Source organism: Hirundo rustica, chromosome 19 (assembly GCF_015227805.2).
Source record: "Hirundo rustica isolate bHirRus1 chromosome 19, bHirRus1.pri.v3, whole genome shotgun sequence".
Taxonomy (NCBI): domain Eukaryota; kingdom Metazoa; phylum Chordata; class Aves; order Passeriformes; family Hirundinidae; genus Hirundo; species Hirundo rustica.
Genome location: NC_053468.1, coordinates 417,538 through 429,605, shown reverse-complemented (window position 1 = coordinate 429,605; position 12,068 = coordinate 417,538). Strand labels below are relative to the sequence as shown.

At 43.9% G+C, this 12,068-nt stretch overlaps 1 long non-coding RNA gene across 1 annotated transcript in view; it reads right to left on the bottom strand.

Moving 5' to 3' along the window:
* LOC120761360 (uncharacterized) overlaps positions 1-11,875 on the bottom strand; it is a 30,905-nt gene extending 19,030 nt beyond the window's left edge. Inside the window, exons 1-2 of the long non-coding RNA XR_005703609.2 lie at positions 11,767-11,875; positions 8,008-8,121 (exon numbers count right to left, since the gene is read on the bottom strand). This is a non-coding gene — a long non-coding RNA (uncharacterized LOC120761360). The remainder of the gene's footprint in view (positions 1-8,007; positions 8,122-11,766) is intronic.
* Positions 11,876-12,068: the final 193 nt, after the last annotated feature.

Below are 12,068 nucleotides of genomic sequence, written 5' to 3'. Positions count from 1 at the left end.
CCTGATTTAAAACACAGACACGTAAGCACGGCAGAAACCCCACCTCCGTGGGACGGCCCGCGAGGGATCCAACGGGCAGAAATGCCACGGACACACTCCTCCCAGCGTAATTGTGACTATGGCAGCTGCGGCGGAGAGAGGGGGAGGCGGGCGGATGATGCAAGGCGCTCGGCATCGCGCTCGGCGATGGCCAGACCGCAGCGTTCGGCGGGAGGCGGCGCCGGGACCCGCCCGGCAGCCCCGGCTGCCTGGGGACCGGCTCCGCGCCGGGCGGGCTGGCACCGCGGGGACGGCAGCACCGGCATCTGCCGCTGCCCGGGCCTCCCACCCGACACACACCGTTTATCCAGCAGCTGTGAGATTTACTCCGCCACCACCGGCTCTCAGTCACTTCTCTTCAGAGCTCATTACAAAGAGTAATTAAATGGTCATAACGTCCCCAGCCTTAACCCTATTTAGTAGGTAAAGTGGATAATTGAGGACTGTTAGCTCCGTTTTGCCATGGAAACTGGTGAGAGAGGCTAACGCAAGGTCACGGGGCCACTCTGAGTCAACTGAGGATCACAGTACATCAGGTACCGACCCCTTCATCCAAAAATGCTGGGATATTTCGTTGGCTTTAAGGAGTTATGGATCAAAACTGCCATTCCTGTCTCTTCACTGAGAAATCTAACACTGAGATCGGTGATTTCTGAGAATACTGAGAAGTATTACATGATTTAATACATAGAGTATTTGAGAACTTGAAACAAGCACTGGTATGTTGTATTCCATCTGCCAAAGGAGACGCCACCCTCTTTTTGAAACACTGCTTGATGCAGCTAATTGTCTCATATGCATATCCTTGTACTCATATACAGCAAATCAGTGAGATGTGACCAATCTGACATCTGCCAGTGGGTTTTAAATGTCACTATTTGTAGCTGCCCAGGTAGAGTCACAAGCCCCTGCCATCGTTCTGTCGGTTTGTCCCGTGTGTAACTGCAGGGACAGCTCTGAGATGTTGGCCAGGCCTCTCCCCTGAGAGCACCTTCCCCGTGCTGACCGTGAGTCATGGGGCTGTCGCTGAACCACTGCAGGCTATAAATAGCTCCATTCCTATAAACTATTATCTCACTTTCAGCCCGTCCATTTGCCTGAGTCTGAAATGTTTATCTTGCCCTAACTGCCAGCCTAAAGGTGGAGTGCTATTTTCAGCCTATGTGAAGCTTAAAGAGAGATAAATTTTAAAATTTATTTTTTATTTTTTAATACCCTAGTACTTAACAACATGCTACAAATGGAAGACCTCTATGTATTCACAACATATGAGTAAAACTGACCAGTTTTCTCTACTTGCATGTTTCAACAGCACAGTTCTGCTCTGAGCCATGGAGAAAGTGCTGGAATAGAATGTCTCTGAGACATCCTAAAGATTTAGACAGCTTTACTGCTTAAAAACCACCACAAAACCAACCAACCAAACTACGCAAAGCAAAGTCTCGAGAAGCCCAAGCTCTCTAGAGAAATGCAAAGCAGCTGGAGCTGCCATAGGGACCAGACTGGTGGTGTGGTGGTGCTCCCTGTCCCCATCGCAGAGCCGCCCTCTCGCTTGGCTCCAAACCAGTGTCATTGTTAATTGGATGCTGAGTGGTGGATCTGGCCACCTGGCACCCTGTCTGGCTCTGAGCTCATGATCAACTCACTTGGCAGACTGAGTGGGGAACTGGCCACCTGGCCAGCATGGGGGCTACAGACTCTGCCGAGCCGAACACTGCCCTGCTCAGACATTCTTTGATTCTGAATACCAACAGCAACTTCTCTCTTTTGCTGTGTTCACCTCTCCAATCACAACTGGTGTGCTCACAGTCAAACACCCAACTCATGACACCCTCCTCTTTCCTTCCCTATGTCTGCCACCATGGATAAAGACAGAATCCTGCCTTAATTGATAAATGGGAATAAAATGAGCTACTTGTCTTCTCTTCAGTTTCTTTGAATTATTCCAAGTTCCCTACCCCAACTCCATCCTGTCTTGCTTCTCACCATTATTCTCAGCACTCCAGATTAAAATGCATATTAGCTGTTGAGTTGCACAACATTTTTTTGAATGGGGCAGTTTGTTGAGTATTTTTCTAGTAAAAATACTGATAAATTAAGAATAACATCAAAACAATGAACTGGAGAAAAATGCTGTGAAATCAGACTCATGCCTGAAGGCAAGATTCTCCACTTGCCTTGCACCCTGTTCTACTATTAGCACTTGCAAAATCATAGTGAGAAAGGCCACAATTTCTTTTTTTTTTTAAATTCATTTTGCATATTTGTAAATTACTCCACAAGAAGCAACACAATTGAAGAATGAAGTGCACAAAAATAAGTAAGTATAAATGTAGAGTGCTGTTCGTGTCACTCAGTGAAAGAATCCAAATTCCATGAAAATTAATTTTACTACAAGATCTTAAAGGATTTACTACAAGTCCTCACATTTTCTTCTCCATTTCCAATGTACCATAAGGAGGTTCCACAGTGGTTTTAAGCTGGTATGGGGATGCAGTAAGTAGCTAATGTCAAGCTCTTACATCCATTACAAATGATCTGAAAACAATGTAATTCACTAACCAAATCTTTGCACAGAAATGTGACCACTGGTTGCAGCCAGGCTGTAACCATTGGTGTTACTTCCTTCTTTAAACCAAAGATTCATTTGTACCTTGAAGGACCTGTGCCAAATTAATTTGGGGGGGAGCTTTCCATAAGCTTATAGAAGGTGGAAGAAAGCATTTTAGATATTAAGGCAAGCATGAATGTTGAACTAATCAAGTTGGTGTCTTCATATTATTTTTAACCTTTTTTCAGTTGGACAACTGATTTTCCTGCATCCATGCTGGAGAAGATTTCAGTAAACTCTTATTGCTTTTTAGGGAGCCCTTACCAGCAAGAGCATCATCTCTGACTACCCCTGAGCAGCCTTTACTGTCCTTTACCTGGTGGGCCCCTACCAATCAAATTACTGACAATCTTCACACGAATTTCTGGGTGAGTCAGGAACACACATGCCAAACCACAACCACCAACAGCCACTGAAGGAACTTCCCTGCCCTCCAGATGCCTCTTCCCACAGAGCAGCATCATTCCCCTCTGCAGTCACCACTGCAGTTCTCTCTCAGGTCACTCCAATGCTCCCTTGGGACATGGGGACAAAAGCATTGCCATGCACCGGGCTCTTAGTGCACCTGCTGACCTCCCTGCCTTTCCAGCACCTTCCATGTAGTGTTGGCACATGCCACTGCTGGACTACAGAGCCCTCACTGTTCAAGGCTGACACTAGAAAGGTTCCTGCTTGCTTATTTGACCCCACTTCTCCATTCTTGCTTTACAGCCACGCTTAGCTCCACTTTGCTCCCACTTAAGCCTCAGAGCTCACATAAACACTGGATGGCTAATATTAAAAAAAGAAAATAAATTGAGTCATTTTAGTTGATTTTCAGTTTCAGGTCTCTAAATGCTGGGCTACAAGAGGCTCTCTTGTGCTCCCTGACTCTGTATCCGAGCTTGAATTATCAAGTTATTTAGGTAACAGCTCACTGGCACAGGCTCCTGCCCGCACGTTTGGTGGGCTCCACTCACTCTGAGCTTGGTGCTTTCCATTTTCTGACTGGTGATGCATCCCTCTGCAAGGACCCACATTATTTTTTAATCTTCAGTGGGTAATGGGCTGCTGAACATGTATGACTGCCAATTCCAAGTGTGACATTTAGCACTGCTGGTGTTTTATTTTCCTCATCTTAGGTGTCAGTAGAACACTTGTTGCTGTTTGCTAATAGGCTTTGAATACTTCCAGCTAGGGACAAGGCTGATGGAAGTTGTGGTACAAGGGATTTATTGCAAACTTCAGCATCTGGCATTATCTTAGGAGAGTGTGAGCCCTCTCTCTGTTACAGCAGTCCCTGCTGACATTGACCCCAGCTGGAGCCGAGTGCTTGTAAGCAACCCAGTTTTAGGGTCCTGCAAAACACTGTTTTCCCTTAACTGGTCCGGTGGCCCCAGAATAGCTCTGTGCACTCTAATTCATACAGTTTTGTAAGTAATGACAGACAATACTATCAAAGTCTGTTCCTAGAACACAAGGATTAACTCACCTCATTAATATGTACACATTATGCACAGCAGGACTACTTGAGGACAACTATTTTAGCCAGTCCAAGATACTATGTTCTGTGAGAACTAGGATGATCCCTAGCTGTCCTCTACTTCCCTGCATTCAGATTTGAATAATCTTTTTTTAGATGACTACATAGATATCATAGCACCGAGCACTTTTAAAAACCTAAAATAGACTACATTAGGTTAAAATTCTAGGTAGTAAAGAAACTCGAGAGGAGAGAAACATAATTAACTTGGAGCCTGGAATGATTCCCATGTGGGAAAACCACCCTGAATTAAAAAAGGTGGTTTGTGCAAAGTACCTAAAGTTGAACCCAGAACCTGGCAGGTTACACATTCTGAAGGCTGATCTCTCAGGCTGAAGGTGGAAATGCTTTTGGTTTATTTTCCCCAGAGAATTTGTTCTTACTTGTTTGAAACTGACTTGATTTCTCGGTTATTAAAATGCAATGACCAGCTTTTTCAGTGTTTGGTCTTTTCTGTAGAGAGAAAAGCCATATTGCTAAAATTGCCTACAGGTATCTCTCTGCATTCAAAGAATGCTCCTGAAAGCTCTGCTGGCAAACAGAGCCCAGCTCTGCTCACCTGAAAATAAAAGGTGAAGGTCTCCTGAGCAGACAGACAAGGTAGGAGATGGAGTTTTTCCCGAACAAGTCAATATTTATGGTCCTCATAACTTACTTTTTCTTTTCAACTCACTACAGTAACTCTTAGCCTAATTTCTTCCTGCTACTGCAATAGAAGCTCTGTGATCTATGGGAACTGCACACACAACTGCTCCAGAACCGAGCTCCTACCCTGCCATTCACCAGCAGTGGACGTGTCTGTTCCTATAGATGTGCAGGTGGCACAAAGGCAAATTTTTCAGGACTGTCTGTTGAAGTACTATGGCTGAAAATTTTACAGTCCAGACTCCCATAGTAGTTATTACTGTCTTACCATAATTCAATTGCTTTCTAACAGCCTTATCTAACTCCATTATTCTGGCACATTGTCAATTAGTTGCCCTCCCCAACACTGTCTGGTTTGGTTTTGTTTTTGTGGTGGTTTTTTTTTGGGTTTGTTTTTTTTTTAAATTATGGTTACATCGGCAACTTAAAAGAAAACCAAGGGTATTTCTTTCAGCTGTGTTATGTACCATCAGGCTGATTAAATCTAAGTCCCGAGAAAAAAGAATCCTAGGAAATATTGCTATGGGAAAAAACAATTTTGCAAACTCAAGTTCCTTATTTACACAGTTCACAGGTTTTAGGGACCTGGCTGCATTACATCTCCCTCCACAAGTCCTGAAAAGAGGCAAATTGGTTGGTTGGTTGGTAGGTTTTTGAAAAATCACAGAGTAGCTCTGCAAATACAACACATTGGAAGACTTTACAGATCAGATGTGTTACACAGAGTTCATATTAAAAAAATCTGCTTTATCAGTATGTAAAAAATGTTACAAGATACTTTGTCTTGTGCCACAAGATGACAAAATTGTTCTAATCCAATCTCTCCTCCTCAGACCCTGCTTAATAATGAAGAAGATGCCATAGGAGATAAAGCAGTGAATACAGATAACGCAATGAAGCCTGAAAACGGGGACATAGAAAACTCTCCAGGCCAAATGGAAATCTACTGGGACTCTGTAAATGAAGCAAAGAGGAGTTCGTTCCTATGTTTTTAAGAACTAGTAAATCATTCCCAATTAGAAATCCTTCTCAATTCCAAATACAGATTATCATTATTTATTAACACCATTTCTAACCAAGGGTATCACCATGGATTAAAATGAGAACAAACTGAACCTCACAACTCTAATTTTTATAATTCAAGACTGACATCTTGTTCCTAGTTAGAGTTGTGGATCACTCCTGGCTAAGTCAGAAGGAGTACAGGTGTAACATAAAGGGTAAACACTGTAAAAACTGTCACCTTCAGAGCCCACTCTGCCCCACGTCTCTCTCAGTCATAGAAAATTTATTGAACTATGAAACAATACAAAAAACATTCTGTTACATAACTATATTCTCCTCACAGTGCAACTCTAACTGGCACCAGTGGAAGTCTTGCCTGCAAACTCTTATATCACGGTTGGATGCTGATTTTTTACCTTCTGGTAAAGTTCTATTCCCTTTTTCAGAGAGAGCTCTTAAAACCATGGAACTCAGTTTTTTATCAATTTTTTTAGGCAACACACATTAGTTTAATGAAATTTGTTTAGAATTTCCTATTTGGAATGAATACAGAAAATCCAGTGGATAGTCAGGGACAATTGATCCTTTCTGAAGCAATTTTAATTAAATGCATTTTTAACTCGGCCAAAAATGTCACATCCTAAAATGTATTTTTTTCTAATTATAAGCACAATAAAGTCACTGAGGGCATTAAATGATGCTTAGAACAAACAAGTAAACCAAATGTCTAAGAGAGCTTTTCAGCCAGCAGAGTGTGGGGACATATCCACTGCTCTCTATAAACGCTGCAGACCAGTCGGATGATTAATTCCATCACAGTCACCAAGAGCTTTACCACTGGTTTGGGAAAAAGATTTTTTTTCCAATGCTTGATAGTATTACTTTTATGGTGACATTTATTGAAGCACTAATATAAACAGACTTCATAAACATGAATGAATAATGCCAGCATTGGAAATGTTTTAACAAGTATTCAAGAAACATGAAATAATTTGCCCCAAAGAAGAGGAGTTCCTGAGAGGACAAAGCACAAGACATCACAGAGTATCAGTGTTAAGGATTTGTAACTTTTCCAAAAAATGGACAGATATTCCTTCTTCCTTCCCTTTCCCTCCCTCTTGGGACTTACAGTTGCACCCAGAAGGGATTGATTGCAGCAGTGTTCCTGCTCATGCAGCACTGAACGAACCCTTTCACTGCCTCTGTCCTTTAGAGTTCCCAAAGCTGCGCTTCCCCGGGCAGCGGCTGCAGCCCCCAGAACCACAGTGAGCTCTGGCCCACACTGTCTGTGTCTTTGCCGTCTGACAAAAGTTTTAGCTCTCACGTCTTTCCTTCCATTTACAGCTTTCAGTACATTTATTAGAAAATACCTACGGCAACAGGTGATGTCTCTAAGTGGTCCTCTTTCACAACCATTCGAGATAATATCCATTACAGCTCTTCTCCAGAGGGAAGCCAGTGCTAAAAAGGCAAGCTAAGGTTCCTGTTTCCTGGTGCCATGTGCCATGAGGAGCAACCCTACAGTGTTTCATCATCAGCCAGGACCACACTGAATCACAGCATCAGCAATGTGTGTAATTGCTCGCAGAAAGGTCCAGTTTAAGAATGTGTCAAACATATAATTTGATCAGGGCGTGTGAGTATCCATGCATGGGTTGGTGGTGGTGCATTCTTACAGTTGTGAATCACCTTACAGCATTTGAGCCACCTACCTCCTCCTTGTAGGGAAGCTACAATATTCTGTCCTGTTGGAAAGAAACATGGACTAGCTTTTTAGAAGTTGAAGGGGCTCTTAGCACACATTTATTTCAACCTCTCAGCTCTCTAGTTAGATCAGTAATATTCATGATGTTGCTGAGAAACAAGAGTTTCTTATCTAATAGAAAATTTTCATTTTCTGTAATAACAAATATTCTAAAATGTAAAAAATAAAGCATCGGTATGGCATTTACATTTCTGAATAGCTCTTTTTGTTGTAAAATGTTGCTGTTTTTAAAGGGGGGATATACCGCCAGTGTATTAAAGCTGGGGCACATTTGTCAGCTAAACAGATTTAACGTTAGGAAAAGAGCATTCATTTTGCTGTAAGAGGAAGTATTTCTGCTCAGGACTATATTGGTGTTTGGAAGACATGTAAGATTAAAAGTCATCTTCCCAGTAGGTACTGACCAGGCCCCCTGCATACCTCGGCCTGCAGTCGCAAATCTCCGGTGCAGCAACTACGTAACTTCAGCAGCAAAGTCCATCACCGTGCGGACACGCAGCACCTCGGGCCGGAGCCGGCTCCGCCCCGGCGCACCTGCGGAGCACGGACAGAGGCTGTGTCACCGCGACACGACACGAGCGTTCCTTTGGCACGGCCCCAGCTACAGCCCCTGAGGGACTTTTCCCATTTCCCACGCCTGTGAAGGAGTCACATAGCGAATAACATCTTCCTCCAATATTCATGGATTGAGTAAATAATTTGTCCCATAAAGTTGTGTTTGGAATGCTGCAGCACCCATGGAGCAGAGGCCGCACTTTCCCGATGTTTTACAGTATCTTGAACAACAGATTTGTGCTGTAAAAGCAGAATTTGAAGAGCAAGTTTGAGTGGACAAGGGGTGCTGAGGTACAGCAAGGTTTGTGCTAGTCCATCAAACTGCTGAACTGCAGCTGAACTGCAGCTGTGCAGAACATCTGGGAGAGCCAGGAGCGACGCATCCGATCCCAAATACCTGCACGGACCTTTGCAGCAGTTTTCTACACAAATCAGATGCACACTAATGCACAAATTATCCTGGTTAGCTACAGGAGCCTGCAGTGACCTAATCTGCATGTTCAGCTGCACCACTAGCATAAGAACTATATGCAGCTTTTGCAGGCACAAGTGCATGCCCCAATTACATTAAAAGGTGGATGCTTTATTATCTCTGCACTGCTTTACCATCCTTTTAATTGGAATGTGCCTTCACTGTAACCCAGAAAAACATTTTGAAAATATAAGAAATAATTCAATAAAACTATTGAATAAAAGCTTTTACGTAAGCATATTTATCCTTGAATAATATAATTCTCATAATTTTTTAAAATCTAGGAACAGAAAACATCTTATTGTTTGACAATAAATACCTGCAATTAATACTCCTATGTTAAAAACTTTAACAAGGTTATTATAGGCAACACTTCCTTTCTCAGTCTCACTGAAAAAGGATATTTTTAACATCCCACTCACTGTATGGGGACAGAGACGGTGAATGTGAGGCCGAGCAGACTCCGACTACAGCCTCACAAAACCACAGAGGAACCAGGAGATAACCTGGGACTAGCAAGGGAGCCAGGCCCACAGCTGCCAGGGAATGCTGCACCTCCAGGGTGAGCAGTCGGGTTTGAATAAGGGCCTGTCAGGGGACACCAGTGGAAACAGAACTGATAAGTGGCTGAAATGCTACTTGTACCTGGACTTTCATCCTTTGGCTCTAGGGAAAGAACTAACACGTGAGTTTAAAGAAGGAACCATGTGAAAGCAGTATCACTGGAATAGTATTGGCCTATCAAAAACTATTGAATCGAGATACAGAAACACATCATCAACAGTAGCATAAACTTTTCATAAGCTCTATGCAATCAGCAATCAGCAGTCCAGGTGAGATGCAGAATGGAATAAAACAGGCAGGGCCAGTTTTAGCAGCAAAACAGGAACATTTGCTGAAAATTTAATTTTCATTTCCTTCATACTAAATTAGAAAAGGGGCTCACTTCAGTGAGAAGTTTTACTGTAACAAGGGAAGACTTTGCACAGGGCCAAGGTTCTCTACACAGGAACCTCAGAGACAAGATTTGTTTATCTTCTTTTTAATTGAGAATGTCACGTAGAGCAGGACACACTTACAGACTGCCCTATTCCTTACGTTTATACTGTAGAGGAAAGGCCACATGAGTACTGGGAGTGGGACTTCTAAAACTTTTGCACCTATAAAAATAAAGTGGAAAATTTGCAGTTTTAGAGTCTTGTTTGAGCCACAGAGAAATCACTATTCACTAGTGAACTAAAAGAAGAAAAAATGCTCATTTCTTGTCATTTATCCCAGTGACAGGGCTAATGACACAGGTAGACATGCCCATTGACTCATTAAATTGAATTGCAAGACACAGCTAGAAGTTAATTTCCTTTGGTATGTGCTTAGGCACCTTGTAATGACAGTATTTGTGTCACTGGAATTCAGTCCCGACCTAAAACTGCACCAATCTTTCAGTTCAAATCTGTGGAGGCATTTTCATGCAACTCTTTCTCTTCCAGAGCTCTGTGGCTGCAACAGCTCACATCTTTTGTAGGTCAGGCACCGCGACGGACGTGAAACGTGTACATGAGTTGGTTGCAGTGGTACAGTCACTGCAGGTGCTTTGCTACACAAATAAGTACACGTGCTGAATATTAATGACAACTTTCATTCAGAGGCAACATATGAATTATCAATGAATCCAGTTTCCATGTTTAGCAGGAAGCGTGTGGCAAGGGCTGATGGAACGTTTGGAATTATAATCTCAGCTGTAGTAGCTACTGCTGTGTGTGCTACCCCAGATGGCAAAAACTCCCCTGAAGAAGCCTGGCTCACACTGCAGCAGAGCTGTGCAAGCTCTAAATACTACCTTTAGGGATATTCTGAGGGAAAAACTGAAGTTGAGATCAGAAGGAGCTGTGCAATTTGGATCTGCCTGTCCCCACTGAAGTGCAAGGTCCGTGTTTGCTATTATCAAGGTACATGGTGGCAATCAAAGAAATGATCAAGAAAAAATGGGCTCTGGGACTCCTCACGGTTCAGCCGTGCTGGCAGCTGAGACTTCTTTTCCATTCTAATATCAAGCAATGATATTATAAGGAAAATAAAAGAAAATAAAATACTGGTGTCCTCAAAACCTTTGGAAAATTCATTAATCCCTGCAAACCAGATTTAATTTTTTGGGTAGATGCTAATTATCACTTGAATACACACCCCAAAATACTCGAAATGTAAGAATTTTGAGGCTGTCAAAGCAGCTTTGCCTGCTTTGCAAGTAGGTGGAAGTAAAGCCCAGGTAATTTGGGCAACCATTTTAAAGTCTTCCCCTAAATTCCCATCCCCTGTGTTTCTTATCTCTGAAATAACTCTGACGAGTGCCTTGTGGTGTATAGGGTTTGCACAGCCCTGTCTTGTTTATTGCTGCATAAAATAAGAGCAAGCGAGGGGCTAAGACCCAGCACAGGCAAGGCTGACACCAGCACCCTCAGGTGCTCTGGGTACAAACACAAGAGATCCATTATGCAACTGTTACCTTAGTAATCTTCACTGCTACTCACAGGGGTAACAGATAAGACTGTACAGCTTTTGATGACGAAATTTTCTGTGTCCCTTGAAGTTTCTTTCCATTTTTGCCATCTAGATAATTTTCCACGTGGAATTACCTCTTCCCTCGGGTCAGCATTTCAGAGAGCTGCGTGGCACCACTCTCACTGCATTGCTGCCATGCTGCCCGTGCTGGAGGCGGCTGTGGGCACTGTCCCTGGGACTGCAGGGCTCTGGGATTCCGGGCCAGCAGCAGGTTCCCTGCCTGGGCCTCTGCCAGCGCAGTTGCAGCGCTCACCATGCTGGGCTGTACAGAGCTCCTGGGCAAGCAGTGCTGTCCCTGTCACGGCAGCCACTGGGGAGCTGAGGGACTCAGAACAACTAATGATGGGAGAACTCTGCTGGACGGAGTTGCTTGGCTGCGTTGGTCACACAGGACCTGGGACAGGCAGTGCCAAGACTCTGCTGTGTCGCCTCTTGTGAGAGCATGAGTTAAAGCAGGGATCCGTGCCTCAGTTTACCATCAGGAACTACCATTTTGAAATACTAAACAAAGGACATTTTGAGAGTTAACTAAATGGGACATGTAGAATACGCGAACATTCAGTTCCCAGTGTAAAGTGCGAGTGTTCTATACTGACCCTGTGAAGGCGCACTGGGAGATGCACAGGGGAGCCCGCAGAGCTCCCGTCACTCGGAGGTGATGGACACAAAAGATCTCAACGTTTCTCTCAACTCTGGTGACTCCACATCTGCGGGACAAGGTCATTCACTAAAACAGCTGTCTCGGGAGGAGATTCCTGGGAAGGGACACTCGGAATGCACTACAGCCACCGGGGCCTGCGGGAGACCGGGGGCGATGGGGTGTGCCCGCGGTGTCTCGTCTTCCCGGTGCTCGGTGACACCCGGCTGTCCCGGGTAAGTCCCCGGTGTCCCCGGTATT